Genomic DNA, 11,828 nt, shown 5'->3' with positions numbered 1-11,828 from the left:
GTCTGTGGAGTGCTCTAGGTATTTTGGTAGTCAGATAAGAGGAATCCTGCTGGCTAATTGACAGAGTTCTTTTGCTCAGGGCAGCCAGGGCAGCAAGAAAGAGTCCATTTAGAGAGTCTGCTAATTCAAGAGTCAATTTGCCCTGTTCTCAATGTCATTGCTCAGTTACAGGAACATTAATGTCAAAAGAAGCATTTACAATGTAAGCTTAAAGAACTTCTCATGGATGCTTCTAGTTGATTTTTAACAGTGTTTTAACAGTGCTTACCAGATGCCCAGTACCACAGTACTAGTTCTAAGAAAATCTTCCTCATTGTTCAATGTAGTGTCATGGTTAAGTAATGGACTGTGAGACTTAGCTTCTGGTCCCATGAATTACTAATTGGGTAGCTGAGAAAAACTACTTTTTTATTTCTAATATGTGTGTAATAACATTACCATAGGCTTAATAATTTGGAGGAAATATAGGAGATGATACATGTAAAGCACTTCAAATAGTGCCTGACACATTATTATTCCTTTCCCCGCCCTCAGAGTCTGTATGGATATTGTTTTTCATGGGTAGAAAAGAATATTAAAAGAATGAATCACGTTCAAAACATTGGTATAAAAAGGATGTCATGTCAAGATCTTCTTAAGTGTTTACAAGATGAAATTGACTCCCTTCCCGGTCCTTATCCTTGCTCAGCTCTATAGACATTGCATGCTTCCTGAAATAGCTGTCTACCACAGATAAACATTACCGTGTGTCACTGGGTGTGTTCAATGTGCAAACATATTGTGGGAACAAGGGAGGCTGGTTTTTCAAGTTCCTGCTCTTAGCACTTCCTGAGGGTCAAGTAGTCCAGTACAGTTTGTGTGTCTGTAAGAAAAGTGAGCCTACAAAAGCCCTCTAACCTGACTCAGGTAAGAATGATGTCCTTAGGGACCTATGGGATGATATTTGCTTTCTTGAATTTTTTATTTTGTAATTATTTGAGGTGGGCAAAAAATGGGAAAAATAGGGAGAAAATGATTTTTTTCTAGCACTTGATACAGGGTCTCACTATAAAGTAAAAAAAAAATGGAGAAAGGGGTTGTTAGATTGCTGCGAGTTTGGTAGCTTTGATGGAAAATGAATTTTCTGAATTTAGTGTTCCAAGTGAAATCTTGTGGTAGCATCTACTAAAAAGCCAACCATCTCTAAAACCAAGTAGGTATGTATCCCAGTGACAAAAATAAATCAAGTTCTTAGCAAAAGTACTGGTCATTTTGCCAAAAAATTTTCATGGTCCTTTTGCTATGAAATTCTTTCATTTATTTGAGCTCTCAGATATTGTAATTAGAGTTTATTAAATTATATTTACACTCAGCTCCATTCTCTTTTCTATTGTATATGATTTGTTTGGTTGTTTGACACAGGGTCTCTCACTTGGAGCCCCCTCTGGAACTCTCACTATGTAGCCCAGCCTGGCCTCAAACTCATGATAATTCTCTTTGATATAGAGTGTTTTAATTAGGATTGCTACATTCCTTATTTAAATGAAATACACGTAATAGGGTCTCACTATGCAGCCCAAAGTAGCCTAAACTTGTGGCAAACCTCCTGCCTATGAAACTGAATGATGAGATTATAGAGTTAAAGGACCTACCATGAACTGCTGAAAATATTCTTGCAATATAACGTGTGAAACTGTATATTTAGAGACACCAGGAGTTTATATTTAAAACACTCAAAAATGATGAGTGTAAAATGTTCCTTATATGTGGAAATGTATATAAAGTACTATAAGATAATCTAAAAGAAGGAATTGTAGATTTTCATTTTGAACTTTATTCATGAGCTGACTAGACAGCAGCTTCCATGAATGACAGTTACAGTTCATACACTATGACTTATATAAATGAAGTCATTCTACTGCTCTAGTGAAACCCTCAGCTACTATAGAACTCATAAGTACTGTATAATCCTATATCAGTAGATAAACACACATATCAACACATCTCTATATTTCTATATGAGCAACTAGTATCAAAAAGATGAGAAAACATGAGAAATAATCTTACTGGCATTTCAGTTGCTGAAATTCATTTTTGTCCATGTATTTACAGGCTCCTGAAATTCTCTGCTAGCCTCTCTGTGGGTTAGCAGTATTGTCCTTCAGTTTATTCACATTTCATGAAGTTTTCTGATTGGTTTTGTTTTCCGCTACTTCATGTCTTGGAGCACATTTAGTATTTTTGTTGTAACTACTACCTTACAGTTATTTAGTATGTAAAGAGAAGGGAGGGAAATGCTTTAAAATATGGGAAATGAGCAGTTTATTTGCCTAACTTTATCACACGCCATATGCTATGACTGTTTTGCCAACATGCATAAACACATGGTTAATCATCTTTAGTATTTTCTATTTCAGATTTGCTTGTAGCCATCTTTTGTACATCCATATGTCACATGTGTGTACCCTCTGTTCCTCTCTTACCACCTCCTTCCCAGACAAATTCATGCATTTTAGTTGACTTCCTAGAACTCTCTAGTCTGGTTCCATTCCCATGCAATCTCTTTCTGTGGGTTGTTTTGTTTCTTTTGATCTGTTTCTTCATATCTTCTGATTATGCTTTTTTTTCTGTGTGTTCCATCATGGGCCTCTAATTCTTCTTTAAAGACATCGGTAAACCATGGCAGACCCCATTGCAGGCTGAGCAATGCTAGTGGCCATCATAAGTTCCAGAAGAAAATCTGATAGAGGATAGAGTTATTAGAGAAACAGAATGCAGCCATGCCTGATGGCACAGACCCATAACACCAGACAGTTGAAAGGCAGAAGCATAAAGGTTTCAAACTTAAGGCCTACCTACGCTACAGAGTGAGTACAAGGCTATATTGGATAACTTAGTGAGACCAAATACCAAAGTAAGATATATTATTATTATATATTACTCTTGTTTTTCAGAAAAAAACTCTAATAGATAATTCATGCAAGATGTCCTTCCTGTCACCTTCCTTTCTCTCTTAATATTGTACTTCCGTTTAAATTCCCTGATGATGTCACATCTATCTTGGTCATTTTATGAACACTGTACAGCCAGGTACCATATCATGCTGCTGTGTGTCCAATTGTAGTTTTGTTTAATTCTGATTTGAACATTTATTTAGGGACCACTCTGCATTAGAACTGCTGGGCACTACAGTTACAGTGGAGAACATATAGGTTTGCCTTTGTGTTCTTCCAGTCTAGTTAGGAGTTGTAAATTTACCCAAGTAATTAATAAAATCATGGTAAGAATAGTAAAGAATACTTTTCCAATTCTTCATTACATTTGTCTCCTTTGCTGTACACAGCATTTGAGATTGGTTCTTATTTCTTGAAATATCTCCTTCCTTGTCCATTTCTACACACTGGTTATTCATCTTTTTTTCTATCACTTTCCCTTGTCTCCTTATCGTCTTGTCTTTTACTATTAGTTTAACATTTAGCTTTGAACCATTTCTTTCCTTTGCCTATGATTTGTCATCAACGTGAACAACAGGGAAGCCAGGCTAGACTTGAACTTGATATGTAGCAAAGAATAGCCTTGAACTCCTGATCTTCTTGTCTCTGCCCCCTAAGTGCTGCACCCCACAGTTTTGAGTGTCACCTCAAAGTGGTTGCTTATCTTCAGACATTATCTTTCCATCAGCTATATATTTTTCCAGTTACATGTGCAATTTCACCTGATGTTCATAACCGTTTAGCCAACGTCGCTGTCTTTGTGTCAAACACTTTCCTTTTCATGTGTGTTCTTGATAATGACATTGATGGTAGGTTTTTTCATATTTGAAACCTTAGAGACAAACTTTCTCCTGATGTTCTTTGTACCCAAGTCTTTTTATTTTTATTTCTTCCATCCAGTGGTTATCCTTTCTCATGTTTCCTTTCTGTTATTTTTCTTTTATTCTTTATTTTATATTTTTTTCTTCCCTAAGTCTAAGAACTTTCTCAAATTCAAAATCCTACCTAGACCATACATACATCAAATGTCTATAACTCCTAGATATCTTCTTTTTCTGAGCCCTGGAAATAGAATAATGGAGTTGGTAGAAAGAACACAGCCAAAGACCTGGGGTGAAGATACAAGTCTACCATTCACTGCCTCCACTATACTGTTAGCCTTGTTTTTCTCATACTCATCCATTCTTACACAAAGATCACAAGGACAAAGATCAGGGAAGTTCTTTTACGTTCTGTTAAAATCATCTTGAAGTGTCAAGCATTATATAAATATTACAGTAAGAGTTTTATTTATTAGAATAACTCAGAACTAGAGTCTAGGGCCTCGATTCTTATCTATGTGAGGGAATATAGTATATCTGGGATGAAAAACTGCCTGGTAAATGTGAGTTTGCACCTCAGGTGTGCTACATATCAGCTGTGTAAAATCGAGTGTCCTCACCTGCAAAATGAGTACACTCACAGGAATGTTGTAGAATAAAAAGTGGTAGTCAATGTAAATTACTTAAAAACAATGACTAGTTAATAAAAGTAAACCTTCTAAAATTATGGAAGAGGTGCTGGATGACAGTGAGGTATAAGGTGAGAGCAATTTACTAGGATTGAACCACTAGGTGAGAGTTGGGTACATCCAGAATGAAAATACAGAAGCCCAGAGTGAATACCTATACCTACCACAGTCCCTCACATCAAAATTGGAGCAGAAATGAGCAATGTGTCATCAGAAAGGCAGCCTGCTGGAGCTGGAAGACACAATGTACTCTTTAGGGTCATGAAATGTATCAGTTTGTTGTGGAGTGAAAGTGTCAGTACTCAATATCCAAATGTTAAGAAAGCAGGCACAGCTCTTCTTTCTGTTCTGGAAACCCCTTTACCTAGCATGGATGTTGAGTATTTCAGAGTGAAGGGATCTTAGGAAGACTGTTAACCTCAATGTCTACATCACTCAAGGTGTTTTCTTAGTAGGTTTTCTTAGTAGCACATATTAGTTACCTCAGATGAGATTGTTTGCTTCGCTTTCCACATTGAAAGAAAAAAAATGATGCTTAGAATATTCCAGACATTGCTTTTTAATTGCTTAAAATTGAAAAACTCATTTAATTCTCATAAGAACACCATAGCACAGGGATCATCATGCCATTTACATAAGGATCATCTGAAGATCATCAGGGTTATGTACTATTAATAATGGGTAACTTGACCAGGCTTCAAATCTAGGTAGCCCAGCAGATCTTATATTCTCAGCTCTGGAGTACTGTTATCTCAGGGCCTTTGTGCTCCAGAACCTGGAATACTGGATTGCTATCACATGCTATAGTTCCAGTTTTTCTTTATCTGTAGGGTTCTTTTTTTGGTTTTTGTTTGTTTGAGGTAGGGTCTTACTGTGTTGCTTTGTATGGCCTGGAACTCACTATATAGACCAAGCTGGCCTTGAACTCACGGGGATCTACCTGAGCACTGGGATTACAGGTGAGCCACCATGTCCAGCTTTGACATTCCGTGTGTCTAGTATTCTTTTCATAATAGATAAAAAGTATTTAAATATTTTTTGAGACAGGGTCTTGCTATGTCGTTTAGAAAAGCCTTGAACTTGAAATTCTCATGCCTCAGCATCCTGAGTACTAGGGTTATAGATATATGAACTTAAATATTAAATATTAGCATTAAATATTCCAATATTGACAGAAAGAGTCTGAGTTTTTCTCGTATGACTATGTTTTAGAATTAAATATTTCCAGTACTGATGCTTTCAGTTTCCTACATGGGTATAGAAAGATACTTTTTTCCCCTGTGCTTAATGTTACCAGCCATGAAGATATTTTCAGGAGTCTATGTTAGTTTCCATTTTTTCCCTTACTAACATTGTAAAGTTCATGGTGTAAACATGGTAGTTTTGCATGTGGAGTCTCAGCACTTAGGAGCAATGGGACCACAAGTTCAAGGCCAGCCTGAGCTACATAGTGAGACACTTTCAAATCAGAAACCAACAAGTTCATATTTTTTTTACAATGCCATTTTGTTCCTGCTTCTTATTTGACTTCAGTATTTTAAACAATTTTAAATCTCTTCTTAAATTCACAAGACTCTACATGTTTATAGGCACATTGTATTCTTTTAATTACTTCTTGTTCATTTAAATGTTCTCTCAAACCTGAGTGTTTAATTTTTCTCTGTAATCTTTATTAAATACAAAATAAATAGGTTTTTACTTCATTTTCCTCTTCATTGACTAAAAGTATTAAAGCTACACTTACCTTCACTGACTGAAGCCTTCATGACCTTATTCATTTTGAACTCAACATAGTCCTATTTGTCACTCTTGTTAAAGTTTAATTTAGCAGTTTCCAGTCCTTGTAACAGTTGACTTATCCAGGCTAATTCAATTTACTCATTCGAACAGAATGTCAGGAAACACTGTGTTCCTACATCAAGAACATAGCCAATTCATTTAAGAGTTGGTGGTTCATGTAAATAGACTTCACTAGCATTTTTATTTAGTGGTGTGCAGTCAGAAAATGTTTCCAAGATAGTATCAGGACTTGGAAGGAACTAGGAAAATTAACATGAAAGCAACTCTAAAATCAACATCATTCTAAAGCAGTTAAAATTCTAAAAACCACACAATATGATTCTTGAAAGTATTTAATATTGCCCATGTTTTCAAAGAATAAGAGTGATAGACTTTTCCAGAAGTTATAGCTCTGTTGGAGTAACAGGTGGAGTGAATGTTTGGGAGAAATCAAGCTTGGAGAAAGCTACCATATCATGATATTCTAGGATTCAAAAATAGACTTTAAATATAAACATACATTTATATGGATCATAAAATTGAAGTTCAATAACAGCCCACTTGGTAAACAGATGGTCATAACCAACACATTTTTCTAATTCAAATAGCTTGTTGAAATTTCTAATTCAAATAGTCTAGTTAAATCCCTTAATATATATTTCCATGAGCTGTACATATAGACACTGATAGTTTTTGTCTCCTAGTATGAAGTTTTGGTAAAACTGCTGTATGATTTACAATGTAAGTTAATTTTATTAAATAGTTTCAAACAAAGCAATAAAAATCTAGTCCAAACAGGCTGTCTTTTTTTCTTCTAATTTTCAGCAAATAAGGGTATATATAAAGATGTTTATGAGAGTTGAAGATGTTGCTTGGTAGTAGGGCCTTCAATTAGCATGCTCAAGGCCCTGAATTTGATTCATAGCAACACACACAAAAATTGTAAGTATAAACAGGCAACTATTACAGTCCATATTCTGAATAGGGCTAAATGTATACTGAAAACTCATTTTGTAATGAAGACCCACTTTACTGAATTCCTTGTAACTGGGAAATTACTGTTTATCTTAACTACATAAAAAATGAATGTTCTGTTTTCTCCTTCATTTTTACATTTTATTTCTCATCTTTCTCTCTTTGTCTGTCTCTCTTCTCTCCTCTCCTTCCTTTCTTTCCCTCCATCCTTCTGTAGCCAGAAATTTCTCTGGTCCCACCTGGCCCTGCGGTCCTGCAGCCACTTGTAAAATAATCACTCAGAGGCTTATATTAATTCCAAACTGTATGGGCTATGTCCTCAGACTTCTCACTAGCTAGTTCTTACAACTCAACTCAGCCCATTTCCATCAATCTATAGGTTGCCACGTGGCCATGGCATTACTGGTCTGCTGGCATCTTGTTGCTCCTTGGGGAGCAGCTGGTGTCTCTCCTGACTTTGCCCTAATAAATAAAGGCCAAAACAGCTTTATTTATTACCCAATGGGAGCCACACATATTCACAGCATACAGAAAGACATCCCACAACATCCTTCCCTCCATCTCTCTCTTTCTCTGTGTGTTTGTGTGTGAGTGCACGCACATGTCCAAATCAGTTCAACACAAAAATTCACATGGCTACTGATTATCTTTCAAGTAAATTCTTGTCTATCCTGTCTATCATTGTTCTTGTGAGTAAAAGTCCTATGCCTGGCTCTAAACTTAAACACCATAGGATGTAACTATTAGTTCTCAGTCTCACAGAATATGTTCCGAAGCAAATGGGATGAAATAAAGTAGAAACCTTTCATTTTATTAGAAGAAAATATTAACCAAGGTCTGCAAACATGAAAGGTAGGCCCAATATTGCTACTAATAATAGAAACTGCTCACATTTCTGCGATTTTTCCATTTCTCCATCACTAGTCAAATAGTTTCTGTGGTACCAAAGCATATAGAAGTTCAGTCATGCACTTGAGATCCTATATCTCACACATTTGAGACCTAGCTTTGATCCAGAGTTTTGGGGTCCCATTGGTCAACTTAAGTAACTTGTGATGGATTCTTCCTGGCATCTATTTTTCTGCTTCCCTAATTTCAATCTTCCTCTTTTGTTCTTAGCTGGAATCTGCAAAGCTGTTGTGAATCTGGCTCTAGCATCTCACTGGTTTGCTTCCTGTCAGTGACCTTTTGTGAAGGGCTCTTGCATTGTCTAGGACCCCCATTATTCAAAATTTCTTAGGTCTATTGGCCCCTTCAGCACTCCCTTTCCCTCAATCCCTCAACTTTTCTTCCTCCTTCATCTTAGCTCCCTAATCCCTCTGTGCTCACAGAAACCAAGGAGCACCAGGCCTTCCACAATTTCATTAATCTCTAGCCTGAAGTCTACAGCTTTACTTTCTTTCCTTAGTCAGAGAAAATTTTATATCCTCTGTCCTCTCTATACTAAGAAAAATTTCAAATAGTCAGATATCCAAAAGTTGATATTGGTAGAAAAATGCAGAACTTTAAATATATTTAAAACAAATATATTGAAGACTACCTTATAGTGATATTTCCTAAATTATCTGTAGTAGAACAAATTAGCTTTTTTGTTTTAACTTTTCAAACACCGTCAAAGGAAAATGTAAATAGTAACAGGATGTAAAAAATTCTAAATATCATATATATACACACATATATGTATATATACATATAACATATAACACATATAAACACATACACATGCAAACACACACACTCAGTAATGGACGCTTCAAACCATCACTAAATAGCACACAAAGCAGGTGATTTCACTTTTCCAAGTATAAAAGGAGTGAATGAATATACACTTCTATGGTTCATGTTTCATTTTTCAACTGTGTCTCTATGTATAGCAATTCATCTCTGCCTATTTCTTTGGTACAGATGTGTATTTTCCACAGCAATAATTTTGAGCACTGGTACAAGATTAACTAGGGAAAATGGAATATATGTAACTATCACATATATGTATACACAAACAAATCTATGTGAACATGATATCTACTATGATACACACACACATATAATTGTATAATACGGTAGGGTGATTGATTGAGTACACAGTGACTAGGTAAATGTCTTTATGGCACTGCCAGTCTATACTTTTTTTAATGCCTTGTCATTATGATCCTTCCAAATTGAGGAAATTGTGGATATTTTTGGCTAAAGGCCAAGAATAAGGATACCATATCTGTCAAGCAAAGAAAAACAATAATATCACAAAGCTTAAAGTTCACTGCAGCAGATAACTTTATAACTTGGTCAGTGTACACAAGAAGAAGGCAAAGAAGCTGGCCCCAGGTTTGACAGTGATGGAGCTGAGATGAACTAAACATGTTGTTTCAGAATGTGCCAAAATCATGGAACGTCAATAACAATAAAGGAGCAGCATCATTAGAGGCAGTTAATCATAATTTGAATTCTAGCTTCACCGCTTACAAACTGTGTGGCCATGGGCAAATTACTGAATGCTTCTCTATTTTGTTTCCCTTATTTTTAATTTAGAAATAATAAAACTATCTAACTCAAAGAGGTCATATGAAGATTGAATCAGTTAGAGCATATAAAGCAACACCTTAGAACAGGAATTGACTCTTTTATATAAGTGCCATACAAGGATTATCTTTGCCGTGAGCTACAAGGAAAAAAGACTTAATGCAATAAAATCATTGAGTGGTAAAAATACATTTCAGTATAAAATATAATACATCATAGAGCATAGGACATGTGACTTTCAAAACCTTGGATATTTTGAGTAATTTCTATTTGGCTTTACATTTGATGTCTGTGGAATCTCATCATTTCATAGAAAAAAAATTATAAAAGGGATCCCTGGAGGAATTTTACATTAGACATTTGTTTTGGTTTACCCAGGTAAATGTTATTATCCACTAACTTCCTATTATATAGGAGTAAGCATGTTAATTTCTTCAACACAGAGATGTAATCTGATGTCAGATCCTCCAGGAAATAGGAAATTTTTTATAAGCAATGTTTGGCTCTCAACATGGGCCAAATTTCCATGTAGGTCCTGATAAAGCTGGAAAAAAAGGGGAGGGAAGAAAAGAAAAAGGGCACAGCTTCTTTAAGAGACACTGCTGTTCACCTGGGAGGGCAGTGCTAAATCAAAATGGCAAGCTAAGTAAAAACTGTTTGTGGCAATACAGGTAAAGTCTTCAATGGCTAGGAAGGTTGAATGCAGGTCTCAGTCAAGCACTTCTGACCAGAATGCAAGATTTTGACTGCTTTCACTAACCCACAAGCAGGCAGAGCCTGGAGAACAAGCTGTTCTCCTTCATGGCCTCTGCTTCAGTTCCTGCCTCCAGGTTCCTGTCTGAGCTCCTGCCTTGACTTCTGTTAATGATGGACTATGACTTGACAGATCTTTGGAACTCTTCCAGTGACCGGGTCCTGCCCTTTCTGTTCTTTGCTTCTTTGTAGCTATTTATTTCTTCACTCTCAGTCTCTGTCTTCTTTTGCCATCTCTCTACTTCCTCTGCCCCTCTTCCTGCCATGGCCACAATTAAATTGTTCAGCTGTGTTTGCTTGTTTCTTCATCTGTCAAGCTCTCATTTTAATCATAATTTGATTTGTATGATCGTTCGTGTTTTACTTTTGGTTATTCTATTATACGTGTATGAAAAACATATTGCAATTCATTTTGTAAAGTTTTACTTATTTTATTTTATATGTATGATATTTTTGCCTGCATGTTTGTCTGTCTGTGCATCACAGGCATGCAGTGCCAAGAGAAGCCAGAAGTGAGCATCAGATCCATTGGCACTAGAATTACAAACAGTTGTGAGCCATCATGCAAATGCTGGAATTGAACCCATCCTCTGGAAGAGAACCCATTGTCCTAAACTATGCAAACTTTCTCCAGCCTCTAAAATTAATTTCTTAATTCTTTTTTATTATTATTAAGAGACTTTATATTCATTTTACATACCAACCACAGATTACCCCTGTCCTCCCTCTTCCCAACCCCCAGCCCTCCCTCCAATCCACTCCCCATCCCCACATCCTCCAAGGCAAGGTTTCCCCTGGGGAATCAGCCCAGCCTAGTACATTTAGTTGAGACAGGTCCAAGCCCCTCCTCCCTGCACCAAGGCTATGCAAAGTGTCTCACCATAGGCACTAGGTTCTAAAAATCCGGCTCACGCACTAGGGATGGGTTGCAATCCCACTGCCTGGGGACCCCCTAAACAGTTCTAGCTAAACAACTGTCTCATTTATCCAAAGGGCCTGGTCCAGTTCCATGGGGGCTCCTCAGCTATTGGTTCACAGTTCATGGGCTTCCGCTAGTTTTTTTTTTTAATTTTATTAATTTTTAGCAACCAGCTTTCTTAGCTTGGCCTTCCGATGGATCTGCTGTTTCTACCACTGCTGTCCTCTGTGCCATCCCCACCATTCTTACGCTTCTTTCTTCGTGATCCTGTCTGTGTAACTGAAAAGAGGTAAGAAAAGCCCACTCAAAAGAAGCCTGTTACTGAGCCTAATGTTCAAATACCAAGGGAGGCAACACAGGAGAAACCCTGAGTCTGAGCAGCAGGCTTATATAGCCTGACAAG

The 11,828-nt window shown here is 36.7% G+C and overlaps 1 protein-coding gene across 1 annotated transcript in view; it reads left to right on the top strand.

Moving 5' to 3' along the window:
* Positions 1-846: 846 nt before the first annotated feature.
* Positions 847-11,828, top strand: part of Sytl5 (synaptotagmin like 5) — a 119,569-nt gene continuing 108,587 nt past the window's right edge. The window contains exon 1 of the mRNA XM_076562825.1: positions 847-906. The gene's annotated coding sequence lies outside the window, so the exon portion shown is untranslated. The remainder of the gene's footprint in view (positions 907-11,828) is intronic.

The sequence above is a fragment of the Peromyscus maniculatus genome, chromosome X (genome assembly GCF_049852395.1).
Source record: "Peromyscus maniculatus bairdii isolate BWxNUB_F1_BW_parent chromosome X, HU_Pman_BW_mat_3.1, whole genome shotgun sequence".
Taxonomy (NCBI): domain Eukaryota; kingdom Metazoa; phylum Chordata; class Mammalia; order Rodentia; family Cricetidae; genus Peromyscus; species Peromyscus maniculatus.
The sequence above is the reverse complement of the archived record's forward strand: the minus strand, read 5'-3'. Positions and strand labels throughout refer to the sequence as shown.